General features: G+C 40.1%; 1 protein-coding gene across 12 annotated transcripts in view; it reads right to left on the reverse strand.

The window, feature by feature from the left end:
* The window catches only part of EPB41L2 (erythrocyte membrane protein band 4.1 like 2), a 211,987-nt gene that overhangs the window by 118,096 nt on the left and 70,463 nt on the right, over positions 1-23,428 (reverse strand). Inside the window, exon 1 of one of the 12 annotated variants that reach the window (XM_088840753.1) lies at positions 11,530-11,832. The exons of 10 other annotated variants lie outside the window; for them this stretch is intronic. The gene's annotated coding sequence lies outside the window, so the exon portion shown is untranslated. Of the gene's footprint in view, positions 1-11,529; positions 11,833-23,428 lie in introns of those variants that run through there. One more of the 12 variants, XM_055433477.2, reaches the window with a different exon arrangement.

Here is a 23,428-nt window from a genome sequence, read left to right on the forward strand (position 1 = left end):
ATTGCATAGAAAATCTTTTTTCTTCTTTAAGGTACCATTTTCCTGGTACCAATTAAGTGGAAAATACTATTTACATTGATCATGAAATAAGCAAGGCTGACTTTTGGCAATACTCTCTAATTACATTTGAAGGGCCAAATCAATGTCCTGGTAAAAATTAAAACAAAAATGCCTCATACTTTTCTAAGCCAACCAAGATAATTGGCAGTTCTCTAACTACTTTAGCTGTGAGAAACAATCTGGAGACTGATCAACTAAAGCTGATTTGGGGTCAAAATATTTCAGAAGCAATGAAATATAAAACTAAAGTTTCCATTACTGTGTTAAAAGTATTCAGTTCAGTTCAGTCACTGTGTCGTGTCCGACTCTTTGCAACCCCATGGACTGCAGTACTCTAGGCTTCCCTGTCGAACACTAACTCCCAAGCCTTGCTCAAACTCATGTCCATCAAGTCAGTGATGCCATCTAACCATCTCACCCTCTGTCGTCCCCTTCTCTTCCTGCCCTCAATCTTTCCCAGCATCAGGGTCTTTCCAAATGAGTCAGTTCTTCACATCAGGTGGCCAAAGTATTGGAGTTTCAGCTTCAACATCAGTCCTTCCAATGAGTATTCAGGACTGATTTCCTTTAGGATTGACTGGTTGGATCTCCTTGCAGTCCAAGGGACTCTCAAGAGTCTTCTCCAACACCACAGTTCAAAAGCATCAATTCTTTGGCACTCAGCTTTCTTTATATTTTCTTTATATTTAAACTATTACTATTTGCATTTTAATCATAAAATCTATCACTCACTGCTTATCGGGTCAGACATCACGAATATGATTTCTGCTTCTCACAAGATCCCACAGGGTAGGTATTAGTCCCATTGTACAGTAATAAATGGAAGAGTGACTTGTTAAGTGACTTGTCTAAAGCCAATGAAGGAGGATAACACAGCTGTGTACACCTATATTTTGTAATGCAGTCACAGGTCCATTTTATATCAAAGACTGAATCAATCAGAGCCAATGGCTTAGTCCTCAAAAGAAGATTCACATCAGTCTATCAAAATGACTACAGAATAACATGAATCTAGTCTGAGTGAACTCCGGGAGTTGGTGATGGACAGGGAGGCCTGGCGTGCTGTGATTCATGGGGTCGCAGAGAGTCGGACACGACCGAGTGACTGAACTGATTCTGCGATTTGCTATAATTAGCCCAGCGTGCATATGTGTGTGTGCTCAGTTGTGTCTGTCTCTTTGCGACCCCATGGAATGTAGCCCACCAGGCTCCTCTGTCCATCGGTTTTTCCAGGCAAGAACACTGGAGTGGATTGCCATTTCTTTCTCCAGGGGATCTTCCCAACCAAGGAACTGAACCTGCATCTCCTGTGTCGGTAGGTGGATTCAGGTTCTTTACCACTACACCACATGGGAAGCCCTCCCCTCCCCCAAATAAGAAAGGTACAAAGGCATTCTCACCGCAAAGAAAACCATATCTGAAGGCTACTACCTGGCCAGGCAACCACAGTGGAGCTGATGGATCAAAACCAGAGACCAGGCGCTATACAGACACAAAGAGCACAGATAAGCCACACTGCACCACCAAGCCCCACAAAGCAGTCCTCTTCAAGCACAATGCACTCACAAGACCTGTTTTAAGAATTTCAAAGCCGAGCAGTGTTGCCCATCAAAGGGAAATTACAAGATAAATTACAATGGAAATGGCTAATTGGATTGTAAATATTCAACAATAAGGGTGGATATAATTTATGTAAATAAGTACATTCTTAAAATAGTTTCAAGAGCTCGTGTTTAGATCAAACCTAAACACTACCTTCTTTGTTGATAAAACAGTTTCTTGAACAAATTACCACCATCAAGAAAACATGATTATAGCACATCCATTCACCATAATTATCATGCCTGTACTGCTCAGAGTTCCAAATGTGCATAAGCCTTTAAATACCACTGCCCACTAAAATGGAAACTCTTGCAATGGAACACAAGCCCTCCACTAAAATGAAAGCCCCTTCAGGATTGGGATCTCGGGATCTTTCTTTTATTTCACTGCTACGTTCCCAACATCTAGGCTGGCACATAAGGGACATCAGATAAACATTTACTGAATGAGTGTTGTCTTGACTAATACCTTCATTTTATCTTATTAACAAGGAAACTGAGGTTCAGCAAGACTAGGAGATTTGCCTGAGATTACAAAGCCAGGTGGGTAAAGCGAAAACCAGAAAGCGCTCAAACTCAAGCAATGCTCATTCCACTAAGCTTTAATTACAAATACCTAAAATCCATCATTAATATAGTTACATAACATACTAAGTAAAGACCACCCTACTTATCAGCAACCAAAAAGAACACTGCTGTGAACAGTCAGCCCATTAGACAGGCATGAGCTTTTGACACAATTACCATGTTGGCAAGCTCCATCTGGGTTGACAAAAGCATTCATTATTGTAATAGCTCCATGAGAAAAAGCACACATCATTTAACAGAGAACCAAGCAGAAAACTTATCATCAACAGAGGAGCAGCACAGGTTAGGTAAAGAGCTGTGTTAAGTGAAACTACTCTTTTTTTCTGATGTTTAAAAAAGGAGGCAGGCTCCAAGGTGCTGTCACTACCACTAGCCTAAACTACCCTGTAATATTATGCTAACACCATTAGCAAAACACCAGCCCTTAAACAGAGGACAACAGTAAGCAAAGCCAAGCAAGAAGATACACAATCGAGACACTCCTACAAAGAACTTCAAGCAGAAGTTCATGTTCATTATTGGGTCCAGATGTTTCCTTAAAACCTTGAGAGAACCAGCGCTACTCTAAGAGCCCTCGCTGTTAATAAAATCCCTGTCCAGGAGGAAGAGGGCAGGAGCTGCTGCCCACTGAGTAGCTCCCATCCTCTGCTGAGATCACAAGCAACAGGAGGTCTTTGATTTCTATCGTGATCCCATTTGTTAGGGAATTCAAGATTTACAGAATGGGGAACATGCATTTCTAAACTTGAAAAATGGGGGCACAGGTATGGAAAGAGGCCTTCCTTTGAGACAGGTATAAAACTGTGCAAGAAAGACAATTAAACTTTAAAAATATTGGCAATGTGTACACAGTTCCAATTTGGTCACTTTCCAGTATGACAAATCCTGTTTTTAATCCATCCCTGTGACTGGGCAGAGCATATGGAGAGCCACTTTCTGATACACACAATCGCTTTCTTATGTTCATCTCCCCAAACAGCCTGGATCCCAAGAAAAGACCTTTTAATACACCTACTGCTGCTACTGCTGCTGCTGCTAAGTCGCGTCAGTCGTGTCCGACTGTGTGTGACCCCGTAGATGGCAGCCCACCAGGCTCCCTGTCCCTGGGATTCTCCAGGCAAGAACACTGGAGTGGGTTGCCATTTCCTTATCCAGTGCATAAAAGTGAAAAGTGAAAGTGAAGTCGCTCAGTCGTGTCCGACTCTTAGCGACCCCATGGACTGCAGTCTACCAGGCCCCTCCATCCATGGGATTTTCCAGGCAAGAGTACTGGAGTGGGGTGCCTTTGCCTTCTCCGAATACACCTACTACCTTCCTTTAATGCACTGAATGTGAGAAAGACAAAACAGCAACCCCAAAAAAGGAATGACTAAGCAGTCACCTAACTCTACTTAGGAAGTAATAAGAGCGATGCTTCTCAAATAATTGTCAACATTTCTTTTTTTAAGGGGAGGAGGGAAGATGAGGAGGAAGAAAGGGAGGAAAGAAGAAAAATATCTGGAGAGGGAGAAGGAATAACAAAAACAGGCAGGCTGAGAGCCGACTGAAAGTAATTCCTCTACTTTGTAGGTTTATTTTTCTTCAGTGTCAAAAGGTCTAGAAAATGCTATATTCCATATCCAAATACACACAACTACATTTCAAAGGGACTATTTGTTAGTTTAAATTATCTGTACGGTGAGGGTAAACAAGAGTTATTTTTTAAATAATTCAATGCTGCCCACCCTAGTTACCTTAATAACATATTACATCGCTTGTTTGGTTTCTTTTAAAGGGATAAAGGGCCTATAAGAGAGACAGAACTATTTCTATAAAGATATAAGTAAACATCTGGTTTAAATTAAACCCACATATACAAAAGATATGAACTGTAGCCCTTTGCTAATTCAAGTCTAGGCAGGATCGGATTACATTCAGAGCATGAATTTCCTCCAGCCTTTCCACTACTTTTTAACAGAACTCATATTTTGTTCAGCTTTTCTCTCTTTGCCACATACGTGCCTGTAAAGGCTGCCTCCAGGTCAGGCCACAAGGTAATGATGTGCTGGTGTAGGGTAATCATGGTAGTTCCCCATCCCTTTGCCAGGAAAACATGTAAAAGTCTGTTGGTGGGCTCCTGGGGAAGGACACCTCTTTCTAGAAAGAGCCACAAGAAGAGAAGGCCACTCTCCTGCCTCTAAACACTGTGTATGTGATTCCCAGAAATGCTGTTACCATCTTGAATAATCCATGAGGGGGGAAGGCCTGGAGACAAAGTGACATATAGCAGAAGGCACTGCAAAAGTTATAGAGAAGAGGACCAGTCTACTGTGCATGCTACCAGTGACCAGGTCCCATATTTGCGCTTCCCATAATGTGAGATAACATACTTCCCCCTATGGTTTAAACAATTAAAGCAGGGGGTACAGTTACTTGCAGTCACTATTAGTCTCTGCATATTCTGAGGCAAGCATTAGAAACTAAGCCCTAAGAAACTAGGAATACATATAGAACCAGCTCAGACAATTATTCAGTTCAGTTCAGTTCAGTCGCTCAGTCGTGTCCGACTCTCCGCGACCCCATGAATCACAGCATGCCAGGCCTCCCTGTCCATCACCAACTCCCGGAGTTCACTCAAACTCATGTCCACAGAGTCGGTGATGCCATCCAGCCATCTCATTCTTTACAATTATTTAAAACCCTCATGCCTAAAAGCCATGGTTGTCCAAATGCTCCACTTTTTCCAGATGTTCAATTTTTTTAAACCTAGTATTAGAGTTAATGGTCTTCCCTGGTAGTTCAGCTGGTAAAGAATCTGCCTGCAATGCAGGAGACCCCAGTTCGATTCCTAGGTCAGGCAGACCGCCTGGAGATGGGATAGGCTACCCACTCCAGTATTCTTGGGCTTCCCTGGTGGGTCAGATGGTAAAGAATCTGCCTGCAATGCAGGAGACCTGGATTTGATCCCTGGGTTGGGAAGATCCCCTGGAGGAGGACATGGCAATCCACTCCAGTATTCTTGCCTGGAGAATCCCCATGGACAGAGAAGCCTGGCAAGTTACAGTCCAAGGGTCATAAAAAGTCAGACACGACTGAGCGACTAAGCAAAGCACAGGACACTGGAGTTAATATTCGAGAGATAAGCCATTAATTTGTCATTCTATCAACTCTAAATAAAAATGAAACAAACTATCTTAGAGTTCAAAGTATGATTCCCCTTATTCATACACTGGACAGGAGGGTAAGTGAAAATCAAGGCATTATTCTCCACAACATCCAAGCCCCAAAATACCTAAGGTAAGTACTAACAATCTGATTTGTTAAAAGCAAGTCTCTGCTGTTCTCATTAAGAATCAAGTCAAGAAAGAAATCTAAGCAAGGCAAAGTCTTTTCCACAGGCAACTTGGGTCATCCTAGGAACTGCTGCCCTTTCCTGAAGCTCAGCATACCAGAGGCTGTGCATAAATCATTAAGGATCCCAAAGCTACATACCATCATTCTCATAATCAAAATGCACATAAACCTTGTCATTTGGGGCGCTCCAGCCTCACACCCTCATCAAGGCAATAGACATTCAGATTCTGTTGGCTCCTCGTTAATCAATTACACACACTGACTTGTGGGGTCAGAATTATCGATGAACTGTGTTTGCTCAAATTCCTTCTCTCAGATGGGGCCCTGAATTTTTGTAAAGGCCAGAGTTGGAGCTACATTCTTTGTGTGCAAAACCAACTATAATCTTTGGATAAAATAACATGATGGTTTGAAGATCAAGTCTAGGAACTGAAGAGAACAGGGTTAGGATTCCAGTTCTTGTCTCATACTTGCCACGAAACCACGGACAAGCTATTGAGACTCACTGAGTCTCAGTTTCCTCATCAGCAAAACAGAGATATTTATACATACCCACTGGGTGTCTCTAAGGGTTAAATTAGATGCTATACATAAAGTGCCTGGCACAAAATAAATTCATAATAAATGCTGGGTCACAGTCATCAAATAGGGATTCTAAAAAAGAAGGGACAATATATGTATCTTCACTAAGGATATTAATAGAACAGAAATAACAATAAATGATAATATCAGCTATTGGCTGAACACTCTTCTAGAGATTTTACATGAAGCAATTCCTTTAATACTCACAACCTTTGTGGGAGAAACTAAAATTACTTCCATGCTGCACACGATGAAGGTAAATGAGGATCAAGAAGGTAAATGAGGATCAACGGCATGAGCGGAGCCCCACAACCAGTAAGTAAATGGAAGAGCCAGGATCCAAACCCAGGACATCTGGCTCCAAAGACTTTGGGCAATCCTGCCAGCAATCTCAAACAACTTCACTGTCGTATAACCAGCATCTAGCACAATTCCTTAAAGTTTATTATTTGCTGAAAAACAAAAATCCATAAACTATTACCACCACTTGGTGGTCTACAACCCAAAGCAACATGATTTAATAGAGCCCCTGATAAGTTTTACCCTCTTTCAGGATGTGGGTTATATCAGCATCTTAGCCCCTTCTTTCAAACAAATGTTTTCTGAGGACTGTCATAACCTATGTACCAGACATCAGTAACATAGAAGAAAGAAGCCTACTCTCAGCCTAGTGGGGCACAGAAGCAGCAATATGAGCAGCAATACATATTTAAACCACTCGCCATTAACTCGGAACTTTGGTGATTTAAATTCAGAAATCACAACCAGTTTGAAAAGCTGACGATGGTTTTCTTTACAACCACCGTTGTCAGCTCTTCAGGAAGTCACACATGGGAAATCTTGGTTAAAGACTCATAAAACACAAACAGGTATCACGCTTTTTAAAGAGCACTTAATTCTCATTCTCAATTGTATTTGCTAGAAATATATTTTCTCTCTAGCAAAATTTAAGTAATTTGAATAAAAAGACGAATAAAATAGCCCTGGTTATAAATTTCTTCAACATCAAAACTCCAAAACAGGGAGTTTAAGGGACGAGAATGGACACAGGTATATGTATGGCTGAGTCCCTTCGCTGTTCATCTGAATCTATCACAACATTGTTAACAGCCTATACCCCAATACAAAATAAAAAGTTAAAGAAAAAACTTCCAAAATAAATTGTCAGCTAGGCTGACCAACCGTCCAAAAGGGAAAATAGCGATTGAAGGATGAGTAAAGAGTTAAGAGGAAAAAAAAGAAATACAAAGGACCCATGAAATGTATGAACCCATGAAAAGACGCTTACCACACTCATAGTGAAATAAATACAAGCTAAAAATTTAGCATGGAAAAATCCAAAAGCTTAATCATGTAATCACTGAGCAAGATTATGGGAACAGAGGCCATTCTCAGATAACTGCCAGTAAAAGAGTAAATTGGGACAGATCCAATGGGAGTCGGTTTGCCAACAGCTATCAAAGTTCCAAATGCGTACATAAACCAGTTACTCTGCTTGTGGGGATGTATCCTCCAGATACATCTGAATATGTACAACACTTATGCACTGATGATTCCCTGTAACACTGCTTGTAACAGTAACAGACCAATGTCCATCTATAGGTGACACTATGCAACCTTAATACAGCAGAATACTATGCAGCTATAAAGAAGAAGAGGAAGGTTTCCACCTATTACAGAAATATCTCCCAGTTACACAAGTCTAAAAAGTAAGACTCAGATAGCACATTAGACATGCTGCACCTTGTGGGCTGAAAGTAATGTGTGTGGCAGGTTAAGTATGTGAATCCACATGCACATATCTGCCTGTATAAGCATAATGAAAACAGCAGTGATTATGGGGACTGGATGACGACCGAGTCGATGAGATGCAGAGATGGAGACAAAGAAATCAGAGTGGACGTTTGCAAACTGAAGACTTAAATACTTTATGAGGAGGACAATACTTATGCATTAAAATATTTTATGCATTAAGTGAACTCAGCAAATTGGTCGGCTTTCTTGGAGACAACTTGAATGTCACACTGCCACAAGTGACGATGTCACCTTGACCTGTCACATAGCTCTGACCTCACAAATGAACAGTCTGGGTGCAAAAGCCTTCCAATCTATTCCAGCTCAGCAGTAGCATTAAGACAGCCTAAAATAAAATTTATTTCTTAGCATATGACCTTTAAGATTATCTCTACATTCTCAAAAGAATGATTTTTCCTAGCCTCCGATTCAGCATACTTTACGAACCCACACCTTACCCTGCAAAGCCTGTTCTTGAAAGCAGGAAAAGCTCAAACACCTAAGCTTTTAGAGCAGCCAGACAGACATATTTTAAGAAGTACATCAAGTATTCATTTCATAAAAATAATAATAGCCCCGAGAGTTCCTTAGGAAACCTTGCCAGTTTTTTATCCTTCTCAGAAGAAGCTAAAACAAAAACCTGTCTTTTGCTAACAAAAATATTGGTGCCTACACAAGTAGACAAAAAAAAAAAAAAAATTAGTATTCCTTATTCTCTGCTGGAGGAGTTGGAACAGAGAACTTGGAAGTAATTTCTCTGAAAGTTGAGGAAATGTTTTCAAAGGAGAGTAAAACAGCATGGGAAGATTCTTATTAAATTCCTAAGCTGGTCACACACAAACATCTCCAATCTTGGTCTGCAGCTTCTTCTTCATTTAGAGGGAAAGGCAGGAATAAAATTGGCTTAAGCAGCATGAGGATGTCGTGTTTCCTGTGCACACCGCTTCCCCACCCCGCATCTGCTCCTGTGCTTCCATGAAGGGTGTACTGTTGTGCAAATAAGTAACTGCATGTTCCCAGTGCACTGGTAGGCAGCCGGTAGCTTCTCGATAACCGTCTTTCGTGATGTTCCTAGTGTTAGGGGAACATTGCTTTGGACCATCATCATTAAACAGAATGTTCAATGGAGAAGAAAAACATACCTACTTGCAGTTTCTTCCACTGATGTCATAACTAGGCTCCCAGCAGCAAAAACACCACCAATATTCTCACTTTGTCATAAGAGATACCAGGGAGTACAATTCTGAGTCATCCCACAACCACCTTCTGCGAGGGATCCTCACCCAGCCCCAACGTAAAACTCACCAGGTACCAAGCAGTCATCTACAACCAGTCTAATATTATTTCTGTGTGAAGTAAACTCTAAATTCTTTCACTAAAAAATAACAGTGGTTCAGGAGGCTTTTCTCAAATAAGCTAACAACAAATCCACCAAGGTTAACTGCACAGGATAAATGCACAGGCTGCAGACGCTGCATTTTAATAGGTCATAAGACAAAAGCCTGTCAAACTCAATCAACTCCCCACGCTATGACAAGGCCACCAGGCTGGAGCCTACACTGATCTCACACTTTCAAATCCTCTTCTCCATAAGCTTTGGAACACTGCAGTTGACAAGCATAAATACCTAAACCTTGTCAAAAAATGGAATTCAATTTTTCAGTTTTGGTCGTTAGCTCCTCTATCATTTTACAATATTTACAGCACTGCCAAAGAGTTACGTCAATGCATAGCATGTATTCTTAAAATATGAGACTATAAACGGAACGATCTTTCTAGCTTAGGTAAGCAGATCCCAATGTGAAGGCCAGCCAGTCCTCCAGTTGGTCAGCTGAAGGTGCCATAGACCGTTAGCATATGGACCCTCCAAGCGTGATAAAAGCAACTTTCCCCAGGCGGGAAAAGCTGTAATTACAATGGAATTACAGACATGCCATCTGGAATGCTTAAAAACTTTTTCTTTTCCCCAAGTAGTTCTACTCTGAGCATTAGTACATTCAAAACTACTTAGTCAAAGTTTTAAACAACTACTTTTTAGGTCATGCTGGCTAGGGACAAGCTTTCACTTTGGTTAAATATATTTGTTTCTTTGGAGGTAAGATTCTCAAAATGCAACATCTGTAAACGTGATTTGGTAGAGGAATCTACTGGAGAATATGCTAGGTATTCCAACCCTTGGAACCCACCAAAAATTTCAAGCCAACAAAATTTCAAAGTTTAAAATTTCCCTTTCCAACTTTCTTTGTGATCCAGCTATGATGTTAAACGATAGGTCATCAATATATCATACAACATGTACTGGAACACTCCCAGAGAGACAGTTCATAGGGAAGGTGGGGGTCCTACGAATGACTGTCCAGGTCATCAGCATCAATTCCATAGACATTTATTCCCTCACCTGAGGTGTCAATAGTTTGAAGAGACAACTCTGTTAAACCTAAAAACAGAAAGCTTAAACTTCACAAGTATATATGCACCTCCCCCACAAAACACTCAGTAATTTCCTCAATGGTCTAACATTCCGGGCAATGTCAACAGTAAAGAAGGAACTTACAGATGTAATCCAGTCATCACAATGGTACTGCTTTTCATTTTGATAGAAAGTAGCAACATGGAGAATCCCAGGGAGGGGAGCCTGGTGGGCTGCTGTCTATGGGGTCACACAGAGTCGGACACGACTGATGTGACTTAGCAGCAGCAGCAACAGCAACATAACAAGTTTCTTTCAGAAGCAAAGTTGTTAGGCAGGTAAATTATATCAAGAAGAAGCATGAAGAAGACTTTTTCTAAATCTGGATGTTTGAATCTGGGCAACATGGTAGGTTTTTCACATTTCTTCAATGTGAAAACAGATTAAATATTCAGTAAAAGAAGTTGATACCTATTATTCAATTAATATTTACTTAGGCCGTGACAGCATTAAAACAATATATAATTCTTGATAGCTCTTAATGACCATTAATCTGTAGGTGTTAAAAGTAAAAAGCAAATTCAAATCTCTGCTAGCCGTAATGTTTTTTAATCAAAGGAGTTAATTTAAAAAATGTTTCATTTTCATGCTAATTGAAACCTATCATCTTTTAACATGCTAAAAAAATAACTGTATGCTATTAACCTTACACAGTCCTCATTGTGCTTTAGGAGTGACTCATTTTTGCACAGTATATAGTACCACTGAATAAATCAATTGTGAAACAGTAGAACAAATATCTAAAACCAGCTGGCTCCACTATACTTATAGGTCAAACCTAAAAAGGCAATTACAGTAAAGATAACTTGACAAAACTCAACATTTGCCTTAGAAAATGCAAACAAATAGTCTAAAATTACATACACATTTTTCACAGGGCTTGGTTCAAATATAACTGAACATATTCCCTTGCCAGATAGTGCACATAATCAGATTCCATCTACTCTGTACTCTGTACATGAGTACTGTCCAAATTTTCAGTCTCCTAGATACTGACAGTCCGAAAGGCAAACTTTTTTCAAAAGCAAAAATGAATATATACCCCCAAACCTAACTGCTACAATAGAAATTTCCTAACACTCCCCGACTCAAAATACATACGCAGTTTTACAGGAGTACATCAAGCCCGCTGCCTGCTGTTCCCTGTCATTAGAAGCCTGTGGAAAGAGGATGGAAATCCAGCTTCCAACTGCTTAATGAGCAAGACCGGCCCCACCCAGGCCAGACCCCGCTGGAGAAGGGCATGCTCAGTAGAAAAGCCCAGCGTGGTTCCAAGTTACTTCATGCCTCAGCTAGAAAACCCACATAGGTCAAAGAAAAAGTCATCCTCTTGCTGTCTCTTCTACCCACTAAGTGAAGAACACTTTACATAAAGAATAGTTTTAATGGCACAACTGTAATCCTATGATTATAACTCTTCACAATTCTACTACTGCTAGGGAATTTTTCCCTCGTTTTTTGTATCGTTTTTACATTGCTTTGAGTTTGCACCCCTCAACTCTGTTTTTATTTCTTGCTATTTTAATCCACCCTATAAACAGACACCAAAAGCATATGCACATAACGTACAGTCTACTCATCTTTCTTGATAAAACTGGTATATATATTTTGATATAGAAAAACCATTCAAATACATATACATTTCATTTCTATATATTAAAAACTGAACTATTTTGATTAATTTGTAAGAAAATTTGCTAATTCATTCACACTGTATTTAAAGGAAGGCCCGTTTCAATCTAGATTTATAGGTACCCTCATATAGTTACAAAGCTGATAAATTCTTATCTTATTATTATATTGTCATCCCAAATTGAGCAATGATGGATACAAAAGGTGAAATCCTACATCCATCTGTCATATGAATACAAATACATATGGAAGCAAAGTAAATTTATGGTCACTAAAGGGAAATGCAATTATTCTAAGATTCAGCTCAGAGAGCTTTGAAAAAAACCAACCTTCCTTAATTCTACATTACCATCCCCCTTCTCCCTTACATTTCCACATTAAATTCTGATTGGTTTTTTCCCCCAGTATAGATATTTACATTAACCAATAAGGACCAAGATAGACTCTGCATCTAGGTATACAAATTTACATCTTGACCCTGTTACCACACCACACTGCTCTCCTATCAAACAGTTCTTAAGTCAATGAGTATTATATGTTCACATTCACCTACAGCACTTTTTAAAAAAAGAATTATTACAAATAAAACATTAGATAATTAAATGAACACGATATCACTCATACCAACTAGGAGAGAAAAAGTAAGTTTTCCTTTAAAGGAACTTAATGAAAATATGTTTCAGTAGTGGCTCTGAAGAGATTAATCTCTGTCAAAATGAACAAACACAAACTTAAAAAAAAAAATCATTCTATATAATGGAACTAAACTTCACTATCCACCCACAAAGCTTTCACTGGTTCACAAAAGGGCAATTTGGTGAGTTTTTTACTAGGGCTTGATTGACTATGCCAAAGCTTTTGACTGTGTGGATCACAATAAACTGTGGAAAATTCTGAAAGAGATGGGAATACCAGACCACCTGACCTGCCTCTTGAAAAACCCGTATGCAGGTCAGGAAGCAACAGTTAGAACTGGACATGAAACAACAGACTGGTTCCAAATAGGAAAAGGAGTACGTCAAGGCTGTATGTTGTCACCTTATTTAACTTATATGCAGAGTACATCATGAGAAACATTGGGCTGGAGGAAGCACCAGCTGGAATCAAGATTGCTAGGAGAAATATCAATAACCTCAGATATGCAGATGACACCACCCTTACGGCAGAAAGTGAAGAGGAACTAAAAAGCCTCTTGATGAAAGTGAAAGAGGAGAGTGAAAAAGTTGGCTTAAAGCGCAACATTCAGAAAACTAAGATCACGGCATCTGGCCCCATCACTTCATGGCAAATAGATGGGTAAACAGTGGAAACAGTGGCTGACTTTATTTTTTGGGGCTCGAAAATCACTGCAGATGGTGACTGCAGCCATGAAATTAAAAGACGCTTACTCCTTGGAAGAAAAGTTCTGACCAACCTAGACAGCATATTAAAAAGCAGAGATATTACTTTGCCAACAAAGGTCTGTCTAGTCAAGGCTATGGTTTTTCCAGTGGTCATGTATGGATGTGAGAGTTGGACTATAAAGAAAGCTAAGTGCCGATGAATTGATGCTTTTGAACTGTGGTGTTGGAGAAGACTCTTGAGAGTCCTTGGGCTGCAAGGAGATCCAACCAGTTCATCCTAAAGGAGATCAGTTCTGGGTGTTCATTGGAATGACTAATGTTGAAGCTGAAACTCCAACACTTGGGCCACCTCATGCAAAGAGCTGACTCCTTTGAAAAGACCCTGATGCTGGGAAAGATTGAGGGCAGGAGGAGAAGGGGACGACAGAGGATGAGATGGTCAGATGGCATCACTGACTCAATGGACATGAGTTTGGGTGGGCTCCAGGAGTTGGTGTTGGACAGGAAGGCCTGGCATGCTGCAGCTCATGGGGTTGCAAAGAGTCGGACACGACTGAGTGACTGAACTGAACTTAATAGAGCAAAATTTGTTTAATCCATCTTTTATTCAGATTGTGTTTTTCCCACATTTGTTAAACGTATATTTTAAAACATAGAAACGGCAATAGAAACAGCAGTAGGATGGCAGATTTACTTCAGTATACTGACTTAAAAAAATACTGGCTATAAACCTTTTTCTAAAATGTATTGCTCCATAGGGCTTCCTGGTAGATCAGACAGTAAAGAATCCACCTACAATGCTGGAGACCTGAGTTCGATCCCTGGGTTGGGAAAACCCCCTGGAGGAGGGCATGGCAACCCACTCAAGTATTCTTGCCTGGTGAGTACCTGTGGACAGAGGAGCCTGGCAGGCCACAGTCCATGGGGTCACAAAGAGTCAGACATGACTGAGCAGCTGATTTGAAAGAAGAACAAGTCATTAACAGAGTGGATAAAAGGAGAACCCAGAGAATTTAAATGAGTTTCCAAAACTCATATACTCAATAAATGGTAGAGGTAGAGATTACACCAGTTTAGTCTGCTTCAAAACCAACACTAGTGGCATTGAAGGTACAGTGGAGAGCAGTTTTCTTCAAAGACAACACACTTTTCCACCAATGCTGCTGCTGCTGCTGCTAAGTCGCTTCAGTCGTGTCCGACTCTGTGCGAGCCCATGGACGGCAGCCCACCAGGCTCCGTCGTCCCTGGGATTCTCCAGGCAAGAACGCTGGAGTTGGTTGCCATTTCCTTCTCCGACCAATGCTGCATTACCTCAATTTCAACACCCTTGTTTACCAGATGAGTAAACTAAACCCAAAGAAGTGAAATAACTTATAAATAAAGTTACTCTGTGGGTTCCTGGCAGAGAATTTACAAACTAGGACCAGTATCATTTAAATTATTTCCAGTAAGGCTTTAAACACATTAAAATACATAAAACACATATGCTGTAAGGTCTTAAATATAAAAAATTGCTCATATAAATATGTATCTATTGCATCTGTCTTAGGAAGATCCTAAATAGCCTTGCTTTGGCAATGTTTTATTGTTTCATGAAAAGGGGAAATTAGAAGTTTATCCTCAGAATACTACTTCAGTATTCAAGGGAGCTGGTTGGGTGTAGGTGGGGATTATTTTTTCCTATATTTGCATAGTTAAGTTGATGTATAAATAAAATTAAACCCAGTAAAATGATTTCTTGACTTGTACAAAATGTCCTATTTCCCTGACTTTGAGGAAAAGGAATGTAACTGAGTAGGATGCAAGGATGCAATAACCTGCTGGTGACTCAAAGCTCCAAGACCATAGAGGACACCAACTCTGTGCAGAAAATAAAGTTCTCAGTGTCACAGAAAGACAGTGAGCAGAAGGGTTCCTTCAGTCTCCTTTCTCCCCATTATTCATCTAGCCTCTTTTGGAGAAGCATATATCACTACCAAACCAGAAAAAAAGTACAATTTTATAGCATAACCCTAAAATAACCTAAAGAGTACTCCAAAAAATAAAAAATAACCCCCCTGTTTTTGAACTCTATACTGATTTCACAGAGAATCCAACTTTGCTATATACCAATCATCATGCAAGACTATCCTTCCTAAACAAAACGTGGAGAAAAGTTTTATGATTCTCTCAAGCTGGATGAATTTCAACTTGTCTATAAAATTTTCTAACAGTCCACATTTCATAGGATCATTGCCATTGATGTCAACAAAAAGAAAAAAACAACCAAACAAAAAAACCAAAACAACTGCTACACTAGTTCCACAGCCTCTGGTTATCTTTTGACCACACACCACAGTTTAACTTCTCTCAGGTGCTAAATCCATAATAATTTGCACAACTGCACATAAGTCACTCACAAAGTTTCTTTCCTACCATACTTTGTAAAATGTAACATTAGAAAGTACTACAGATTTATGAGACTCTGGGCAAGAAAAATTTCCTATGACCCCAGCTTTTTACAGGGGGTTTGGAGAGAGACAGCAGGAGCAGGTACAGGAGGGAAGCAAAAGAACAAAGGGATGGCAGTTAGGACTCTCTAAACAACAAGTTAATGTTCTGAAACCATCTAAGAAGTGTTAGGACAAAGCAGGAACAAATGCCCACCCATCCCCCCTTTTATTTTTAAACTTCAAAAGTCAAAAGCATCACTATCAGAATTACACATTCAGACCAGTACAGAAATTCAGCATTTACTTTAAAATGTGTTATTTTCATTTCACTTACATCTGAGAAAACTTTGCTGAGTTCCCCCTTTGCCCCAGACACTGGTCTAAGCCCTCAGGACTGGAAAGTTCATCCCCACACCAGTCCTCAGGGATTTCACAGTCTAGCAGGGAAGACAGATACATAAACAAATAATTATACCACATGGGATAAGGATTGTAACAGAGGTATAGTCAGGACACAGCAAAGTGGACAAGTTCCTTGGGGAGGACAAGGAAGGCATTATAGGCTTACAATGTTTAGGCTCATTCATCTCTCATTTGAGATGAACAAATGATTCTGCTAATAGTGTGGTAATGACTCTCCTTGACTTACAGATTAAAAAAATAATTATCACAAAGCCCAACACATACAAAGCAGAAACAAAGATCTTGCTAGCACCAGGGCAATACTATCCACATGACCAAGCAAAATGGGATTCTTATAAAACAAATATAGAACCAAAAGAGATCTCAGCTCCTATGCACCTCCTGTACTTGCCTTTCATAGACGGGGAACCTGAAACCCAGAAGTTAGGTCACTTGTCCAAGTTACACAGTAAATCAGGAGCCGAACCCAGGCTGGATATCAGATTCTGCCTAATACCTCTATTTGCATTTCCGCACTGCAGACTGTACTGCCTGGATGTGAGGGTAAGGGCCAAGACACTCTTGAGAAGATACCCAGAAACAGAGAGCTTTTATGGCTGTCCAAGGGCCAGAAGAAACAAAGATCCCTGATGCTAGGCATCCAGCCGACCCCCCAAAAGCTCCCCAACTCTGCCCTATCCTCTGGATCCAAGAAAAACCCTACACCTTCCTGCTCCCCAAAAAAGTATATTTCCAAAATAAAGAAGTCATTGTCAAGAAATTATCTAATCTCCCCAATCTGCAATAACATTAAATTCACGTGTGAACAGTCTGGACATTACTCCATGTTGTCACTTAACTAAGTCTATAAAATGAAGGTACCAGCAGATAAACTACCTATATTATGGGATTCTTGAGAGCATCACAGGAGAACCTACACAAGAGTTACTAGTCCAAAGCAAAATGTTACATGAATGCAAATGACTATTAAACACACAATTTCAATCATCAAAAAATTCACCTAGGCTTTCTCCTCAAAATGATTGAATATGCCATTACACTTATTAAGTCAAACATTAACCTACAGTAATCTGCCATCATTTATTTTTTCCTCAACTTGTAGAAAGAAAACTGCTCCCCGACCCTAAAGCTACCCTCCATAGTTTCCCTTCTTTTCTTTCTTTCCCTTTAAAACAACCACTACTATTTCCAAGACCCCTACTAGAACCACATAAACAGGAAACCTGCCAACATAAGGCTCTTATCAAAAAACATGTTGTAGAAAGTTCAGCACAGCAGACAAGCCACAGAAATGTTAAGGTGCATGCAATGTACAGTGCCCAGCTATTTGTCAGGCTCTAGGGACACACAACCCCATCTGGGGTCCTCGCCTCACTTCGCTTGTGTCACTATCTTCCTCCAGCCTGCCATCTGCATAAGTTTGGGCACTTGTTTGAAGATCCAGGGTACTTCCAACCCTCCACATCTTTATTACCTCCATATTTTGAAACTGTCGCTCCACTCACTTCTTTCTTTCATTTCTACAGAAACTTACCTCTCCAAATCTGAATTATGAAAGAAAACCCTAAGCACAAGTGCTAATACACTCTCAATGCACAGCCCCTCCCCACCTAAAACAATAAATATCCAACATTAAGCTAGAGTGGGGGCTTCCCTGATAGCTCAGTTGGTAAAGAATCTGCCTGCAATGCAGGAGACCCCAGTTCAATTCCTGGATCAGGAAGATACATGGAAGAAGGGATAGGCTACCCACGCCAGTATTCTTGGGCTTCCCTTGTGGCTCAGCTGATAAAGAATCCATTCGCAACCCGGGAGACCTGGGTTCTTTCCCTGGGTTGGGAAGATCCCCTGGAAAAGGGAAAGTCTACCCACTCGTGGTATTCTGGCCTGGAGAATTCCATGGACTATATAGCCCATGGGGTTGCAAAGAGTCGGACACGACTGAGCGACTTTCAAAAGCTAGAGGACTCACCATTATCTGTACCTATGAGATCCTGAATTCTGTAATTTTAGGTTTTGCTAAGATCCGTTCATTCAATGAGGATTATCCTTTGCCTACTGACAGCTGTTCAGGATACACACCTGTATAAAACTTGGCTCCCGCAGTGCAAGAGAAGAGTATTTAAATAAATAATTACACTACAAAGAGAACAGAGCTAAAATATAGGCGTAAACATTTCAACAGTAACTGACCTGATGAGGGAAGAATGCTTCCCAAGGTGACGCCGGCGCTGACCTTGAAGGAGAAGGAGGGCTGATTGTAAGCGGGTTAAAGCACACTCCCCACCGTGGGAACAGACAGTGAAGGCACAGAATCACCAGAGATAAAAGCATTGCTGAGAACAGCAAGTCCACACCTCATCTGCCCAGAATACGGGGTGGGGAATGGAGGAAATGGGACAAGGGAGGTAGCAGCCAAATAATGAGTGCTGAGTACACTAAGCTCAGATGTTTCAACTCTGTCCCGTAGGCAATGAAAAATAAGATTCATTTTACATTTCGGGAGGATGGCTTCGGCACTCATGTGATAACAAATGCCACAGTAAAAGAACACTGGTTAAGCAGAGGCTCCGGTGTTCCAGAAAATAGCATCTAAACTGACACAGAGGCAACAGGGAAGCAAATGAAGAGATGACGTCAGTAAATATTTAGTAGTTAAAATGGACAGGATTTGATAAAAGAATTGAGCAGTGGGAGTCAGGGAGAACAAAGGTCCCAGGTTCCTGGCACTCAAAAGTCAGACACAGCATGTACATGAACCTAGAGATAGATTTCCAAAAAGAATATGGATGGAAGAAAGACGGATGGAAGAAGCCCAAGCTTCCACTTTTAACACATTTGAACTAAGTGACTGTGTGACATCTGGATGGAAAATCAGGCCAGCTGGAGATATGTGTCTGAACCACAGAGCCTAGGTTTCCATGCTAAGATTTGGAACTACTTGGTCAATCAGTGTAATTTGAAGCTATAGAAGAGACGAAACCCAAGGCAAGACAGAGGTTAAAAAAAAAAAAAAAGTGCTCGTAGTAAATAACCAGGCAGGGAGCAAAGAACCTACGAAGGAGGGTGGGAAGGACCAGAATAAGATAAAGACATCAAACCAAGCAAATATTGCCCCAAGAGAAGAGCTGGGCTGGGAGCCATGGACAACAGGCGAAGGGTACCAAATAAGGCTTTGAAGGTATCATGAAAGACTGCTGATAACCTCAAAGAGCAAGTCCAGTGGACAGGAGCAGAAAAGGACAATTGGCTAAAGGAAAAATACTTATGAAAATGGGGTAAACTAATCCCTGAAATGTAGTGCCAGAGAAGAGGCTGGAAGAAACGACAGCAATAACAAGAAGAAGTACGGCTGCGAGACAATCTGCCTATCCAGGAGATGTTTTGGTTATTTTATCTGGTGCAGGCTTTTGGTGGGAAAGACAAAGTAGGGAGAGGTTCAAGATACAAAGGAGAGAAAGGAAAATGAATGCCAGGAAGTTCGGAAGAGAGAGACAAATTTAATCTGGGATGGCATAAGGGACATCTCTAGCCCAGAGGCCAAAGAGAAGGGAACTGGAAACATACATGGACTAGGAGAGGAAGAGGTGCAAGGAAAATGAAACCAAAGAGGAAATATGGCCAATCTCCTAGAATATAGTCAATGATAATCCTCTTAGCATTCATGTTAACACAGGATTCAAAATCAGTTAAACTTAACAATTTTCAATATGGCAAGTTATTGGTATTTTAAGTTTTTCAAAATTGGGGATGCCCCGCAGAATCTTCTACCTTAACTGATTTGTAAATCAGTACCTATTAAATTATCAAGAATATCATAAAATGAGTGCCATCTTCATATCACTACAGATGCCCAGAAAAATAAGCTAAAAAATAAGTCACTGAAATTGCAAGGTTTGGAGAAGGGTATTTTGTTCTGCTTTAATCACAGCGTGTGCCAAGGGCTTGGTTAAATATATTTACAAGATACAATAACCGTAACTGTAATTCCTGTTCTCAAACTGCGAAGCCTGTGTCTCAATAAAATGCCAGTTTAAAAGACAAGACAATAAAGACCACGGTCACCACCAGAACCCCATAAGAATATGTGAAAGGTTATAAAACAAAACTCCTTTTATAGAGTTGAATCCTTTCCAGGGTGGGCCTTTAAGACATTCTGACAGTACACACAAATACTATCTCTGGAACAAAACCAAAAAGGCACAGCTGCGAGACATCTTCCACTGAAGTTGTAACTGACTCAATGGAAGTCCTTCCTTTGAGCAAGAGAGTCTATAAAAACCAGAAGCAGAGCTATTTTCCCCTACAAACTGCTGAGTGGAATCACTTTCTCCGGACCCAAACTGCAGCTTTATTAAAAAGCTAAAACAGTCAGCATGACCAGTACAACTCCATAATAAATGTGTAAAAGAAAACATACACGAAACGTGAAAAAAAAAAATATATATATATATATGTTTTTCATTAAGAAAAATCCCCAACTAAACAAACTATAATACATGGATATACACATTTTTTAAATTACAGTCCATCACCATCACAAACAGGAAATTTGGATTTGCCTTAATAGAAATTTTTCCCCAAATATCTTAATAGAAAAATTTCCCCAAACCTCTAAGGAATAGTACTAACCAAAAATATTTAGATGATTATCAGTGTTAATATCCTCAATACTGACTTGAACTTTTGATACCTAGATATTTGTGACTGAAAAGGAAAAACAAGTCAAAGACATTTTGAAATCAATTAGATATAATTCCAACATATGAAAAACAATTCAAGTAGCCAAATCAATACTTTATTTGTGATGTTTTCCAAGCTGGATTTTCACTATGTTTCTATAGCAACATCAACAAAATACTCATACACATACTTCCGCAACCAAGATGAAAACCAGTAACCACTTCTCTAGTTTATTCTTACTATGGCTTCCAACCAAAAAAGAAAAAAAAAATCAGCCTTCCTAAACTTCACTCCAGAAACTTCAAAACCTAAGGTTTTAAATAAATAACAGTTGCAGTTAACCACAAACGCCAAATATCCTCAAATTCTTCAGAAGGGAGGTTAATGACAATTTTGTTATTTCTTTGACAATAACTCATTACGAACAACAACAAAGATGAGAACGGAAGAAATTGCTAACAAATGACTTACTTGGAAAATTATCTAAATTCTAGAGAAATAAAACACCAAAAATCTGTGCCAAGATGTATAGCAAAGAGTTCAATATTCTAAAGCCAAGAGATAAGCAAATTTCTCTGTGTCAGATATACTTTCAAAATTTCTTCTGTTGGAATTGTTTTGAAAAAACAAAATATTTTACTAGGATTAATAGGCCTGCCTATTTTGTGAGCAAGCTCTCTGCCTTATTCTTTACAAACATCCCTATTTGTGTCTCAAAACATCTCTGCACAGTAAGTATTATCAAGTTCATTTAATAAGTAAATAAACTAAGGCTCAGAGAAATGAATTAACTTGCCTTAAAAAGCATGGAATGCAAAATACTAAAGTGGTTAACTGTCAGTCTTGGAATCAGACAAACCTGAACCTGGATTCAGGCTTAACCTCTGACAACTATGTATGAGACAGATGTCTGAAGTTTGAACCTAATTCTATTTTATTTGAAACATGTTCTTTACATTATACCACTATGCTTATGCAAACTCCCAGCTATACGTCACCACATGCCAAAATGCAGTCGTGACATAAACAGTCTCACTACCTATGCCTCCCATTTGCACATGGACTTCAGACATTAGGACTTACTGTAAATACACGTTCTATTCTAATACGTGTCTAGCGTTTAGGATTCCTGGTTTTCACCCAGGTGGCCCAGGTTGGACTCCTGGTGTGGGGAAGGAGATTCTTTGGGCTTCCCGGGTGGCTCAGCTGGTAAAGAATCCGCCTGCAATGCAGGAGACTTGGGGTTCGATCCCTGGGTGGGACAATCCCCTGGAGAATTCCATGGACTGTACAGTCCATGGGGTCGCAAAGAGTCAGACACAACTGAGCGACTTTTACTTCACTCTAATACATGTTCTTAAAAAATATTTTTTTAGAAATATATAAGGAAAACTTCAAAGAACAAGTGAAAAGTCTTGATCTTTCTAATTTCCAAACATATACATATAGTTCAACAGATCCTTACCCAGCACAAAATGTTAATGACTAGGTATACCACATCATGGGCTTCCCAGGTGGCTCAGTAGTAAACAATCTGCCTGCAAAGCAGGAGACATGAGTTTGAACCCTGGGTTGGAAAGACCCCCTGGAGGAGGAAATGGCAACCCACTCCAGTATTCTTGCCTGGGAAATTCCATGGAACAGAGAAGACTGGTGGGCTACAGTCCATGGGGTCACAAAAGTGTTGGAAATAACTTAGTGACTAAACAACAACAAAAATACCACATCGTGCCTTTCTTCAAAGCACTAGGAACCATTTGAGAAGACCAGAGAAGTGCAAATAAAAAGCCATCCCTATAAGCTTGTGAAAGGTGAAAGTTTAGTTGCTCAGTAGTGTCCAGCTCTTTGTGACCCCATGGACTGTTGACTACCAGGCTCCTCCATTCACGAGATTTTCCAGGCAAGAGTACTGGAGTGGGTTGTCATCTCCTTCTCCAGAGGATCTTCCCGACCTAGGGATAGAACCCAAGTCTCCCACATTGTAGGCAGACGCTTTACTGTCTGAGCCACCAGGAAAGTCCTATAAACTTGTAAGTTAACTATAAATGCATAAAATAAAGTGTATACCTATTGACACTACAAACATATATACAAGATTTCCCAAAATAGTTTCGATTTCAAACATTCCATCCTACTCTTTGCATAAGCAAACTTACACGTAATTCCAGATCACACATTACAATTTTTTAAGTGAGACAACAATCATCTGATGTAGGCATTTGGGACTAAGATAATTGCAGGCTAGAGTAGTAAACAGAAGAAATTTGAACAGAACTTTGCAAGAAAGGATATATTGTCATTGGTGGGAAAGACGGACAGTGATATTCAAGACAAGCAGGAACAGTCCTTGGGCAGAATGAAGCAGCAAAATGCACAAGATGGTCTGGACATCTGGCAAAGCAGGAAGCAGTGAGCAGGACAGTGGGCTGACCACTATCACTGGATCGGTCACATACAAAGATAAGTCAGAAGTAATGCTGAAATATG

Source organism: Moschus berezovskii, chromosome 10 (assembly GCF_049115385.1).
Source record: "Moschus berezovskii isolate FMDL1 chromosome 10, NW_MosBer_1.0, whole genome shotgun sequence".
In the NCBI taxonomy this organism is placed as follows: Eukaryota; Metazoa; Chordata; class Mammalia; order Artiodactyla; family Moschidae; genus Moschus; species Moschus berezovskii.